Source organism: Oncorhynchus gorbuscha, linkage group LG09, assembly GCF_021184085.1.
Source record: "Oncorhynchus gorbuscha isolate QuinsamMale2020 ecotype Even-year linkage group LG09, OgorEven_v1.0, whole genome shotgun sequence".
NCBI classification, from domain to species: Eukaryota; Metazoa; Chordata; class Actinopteri; order Salmoniformes; family Salmonidae; genus Oncorhynchus; species Oncorhynchus gorbuscha.
The window spans coordinates 10744297-10747798 of NC_060181.1; the positions used below are offsets into that span (position 1 = coordinate 10744297).

Sequence of the window (3502 nt, forward strand, 5' to 3'; positions counted from 1 at the left end):
GTAAGTGTGTGTCTCACTGTGCAGTTAGACTGTAGACTTAGAGTGCCGATGGAGAGCCCAGGCCTTAGAAGCGTCAGATCAGCTTCTGTCACGACACAGAGTCTGTATCCTACACACACACACACACACACACACACACACACACACACACACACACACACACACACACACACACACACACACACACACACACACACACACACACACACACACACACACACACACACACACACACACACACAGGGTGAGGGAACATACACATTGTCAGCATGTTTCTAGAGCAATACCATGAGGGAGGGAGGAAGATTTTACCTTTCCACAACTAGACTGATAATCCTCCATCGACACACTGAATTATCCAGCTAATGAACACATACACACAACTAACCTGTGGGTTTGGGCTCCTGGGTCTGGGTCTGGGTCTTGCTGTAGGTGGACTCCTGTAACTGAGATGAACATGTTTTTAAAAAACGACATCCATTAAAACTGTACATAACAGTCCTTCTCCAAGAGAAACATTCCCTAGCCACTACTATACCGTCCGAACTCTCTGTATTAGAAATGCCTTCACCTTCTCTTGTCGTCCTCCTCTTTCTTGTCCTCTATCTGAGAGCTGGGGTCGTTGTTGTTAGTGGGAGGAGCATCTTCTGTCTGCCCTTTACACACCCCACTCACAGACAAATCTGCAAATCAATCAATCAATCAACCAATACCAGATGTCCTCCTAGACTTGGTTATTCTTGGTGTGTGTGTGTGTGAGTGAGTGAGTGAGTGTGTGGTCTGACCTGTTCTTGGCTTCCTGCCTCGAGTGTGTGTGTGTGTGTGAGTGTGAGTGTGAGTGTGAGTGAGTGAGTGAGTGAGTGAGTGTGTGTGAGTGAGTGAGTGTGAGTGTGTGTGTGTGTGTGTGTGTGTGTGTGTGTGTGTGTGTGGTCTGACCTGTTCTTGGCTTCCTGCCTCGTATGGATGCCTGTACGATGTCAACGCCATCCTTTGTGTCTCGGTGATAGAGGAATTCTAAATTACTTTATGTTTTATTGCCAAAACCAATTCGCACTCATTTCTAATTCATGAATGAATTGTAAGTTCATTAATTATGCATGAAGTAGATTGAGACCAGTCTTAAAAGCCAAAAGTAACAGCGTTTATTACAAGAGAGTACTAACACATACACATTTTTCCACAGGTTGTAAACAGAACATGACATCATCAGTTTCCCACCCTCTCTCCGATTCTCACAAGAGCCCATTGTTTATTAGGTCTGGTACTATCTTCCTGCTCCTCCCATAAAACTACATTCCAACCACTAGCATCTCTCCACTAATGGAATCCAACCAAAACATTCTTATCTGTCTGAAAAGCTATCTCATCCCTCCCCCTCAAACTTCCCAAGAGGCACAGACAATTAATTCTTGTCGGTTCTGTCGGTTTGGCGGTGTCGGTTTGGTGGTGTCGGTTTGGCGGTGTCACCTTGGCGGTGTCGGATTGGCGGTGTCGGTTTGGTGGTGTCGGTTTGGCGGTGTCACCTTGGCGGTGTCGGATTGGCGGTGTCGGTTTGGGGGTGTCACCTTGGCGGTGTCGGTTTGGTGGTGTCGGTTTGTCGGTGTCACCTTGGCAGTGTCGGTTTGGCGGTGTCACCTCGGCGGTGTCGGTTTGGCAGTGTCGGTTTGGCGATGTCGACACATGACTCGACCTTTGTCTGTCCCGAAGCACTTTGGGGAATTGCAGCGATGAGACAAGATCGAAACAAGATTGAAATTGTGGAGAGAAAGGGGGTAAAATATAAAATATAAGCAAAATTCAAATGTAAATAAAGAGCATCTGATACGGCAAACATTTTTAAGTAAAACAATGTTTTAGTTATTTGAATCAGGTGTGTTAGTGCTGGGCTGGAACAAACACCTGCACCAACACCAGCCCTCTGTGGATAACATTAACATACCTCTATATAAAAAAAAAACTTAAATTAATCAATCAACATGATGCTCATCAGAGACCTAAAGGGTTAAATAATAATCACCTCTGACCTTACACGCCCCTCATCAAGGCAACGCAGATTCGAGTCCCTTTGTAACACTTCCAAGATGGATGTCTGCTCTGCCTCTGAGAGGTGACTCAAATCCAACAACTCCCCTTCTCCCTCCATCACCTCTGAGAGAGACACAGACAGACAGTGATGCTACAGCATTACCTGGTTAAATACAAAGTACTAGTCCCTGCTTTACACAGGGATCAGTTTATCAGTTGGTACTTCCTCTTAAAACGAGGCCAGTATTAAATCTCTAATCTCTACTCTGTGTGTGTGTGTGTGTGTGTGTGTGTGTGTGTGTGTGTGTGTGTGTGTGTGTGTGTGTGTGTGTGTGTGTGTGTGTGTGTGTGTGTGTGTGTGTGTGTGTGTGTGTGTGTGTGTGTGTGTGTGTGTGTGTGTGTGTGTGTGTGTGTAAACGGTGGTCTCACCTGTGCGGTTAAGCTCATGCGCTCAGAGCTTCCGTTTGGTTTGTGAGGTTTGTTTGGCAAATAGGGGTGTGTTATCATTAACCCAAAAAGTTGTTTTGCAACAAAAACTAGCATTTCTATTAGACAGATTGAGGTAGTTCCCGCCCTGTTTGCTCGACCGCTAGTTTTTGTTGCAAAACGTTTTGCAACTGTTTGGAGTAGGAATACACTCCAAGATACAGAGCACAACATCCGCGGCGCGCGAGATTTCCACCCTAACAAAACATCCCCAACGGTCTGACTGATGAGACAAGATATAAAAACATATTTTGAACTGCTTTAACTTTTAACTGAAAAGCCTGTTAGTCACCAGTGACCTCGGTAAACACCTTCTAAAGAAAACGTGCAGAAATAGCCTACACTGACGCAGGCACAGCGCGAGAGACTTGCACCTGTCACAACGTGCTAATAAACTCGAATGAAACGAGTACAAATTGAATGTCATACCTACATCAATGATGTCCAGAATTGGTGGACATTTTCTCCGGGGAAAGTTTTGGTTTCTGAAAAGTCTGTTGGAACTTAAGAGTTTGGAGCGGTTGACAGACACGAGTCATTATATGGAAAGCCATAAGGTTGACTTGGGTAAACGCGAACACGCCTTCTCTTCCGGGCAGGATGCAAAACACGGACTGGGGCATAAAACAAATAGCATCGGAGAAACCTGTAGGTTATTACAGTGTTATAAGACACATCATATTTAGATAATGGTAGCTTGTAGTTAGGTAGCTATGCTCACGCGCCTATCTCGCTGTAGGCTTATTAATAATCGATAATCGGACAGGAGCACGAGCATTGATTCAGCCAGACAGTGTCTCAGCATATGATGGACACACCAGTCCAGAACTGTGTTCATAATATTGTAATTAACATAAAAGTTGAATTTGTTTCAGGTTTCGCTATAGGGAAATTGGAGAGTGGTAGAGAAAAAGTTGATGTTGCTTGTGTATTTACATGATAAGTGTTATCAGATAGTGCTGTGTTTGATTAAAAGGTGTGTGTGTGAAGG

At 44.7% G+C, this 3502-nt stretch overlaps 1 long non-coding RNA gene across 2 annotated transcripts; it reads right to left on the minus strand.

The window, feature by feature from the left end:
• Window positions 1-1119: 1119 nt before the first annotated feature.
• On the minus strand, window positions 1120-3089 carry LOC124042677. Of its 2 annotated transcripts, none has more exons than XR_006840189.1 (3): window positions 2945-3089; window positions 2018-2148; window positions 1120-1709 (listed from the first exon to the last, which is right to left on the minus strand). It is a non-coding gene; the product is annotated as an uncharacterized LOC124042677 (long non-coding RNA). The 2 variants fall into 2 exon arrangements; XR_006840190.1 differs by having other exon boundaries at window positions 2941-3089.
• Between the last annotated feature and the right edge of the window lie 413 nt (window positions 3090-3502).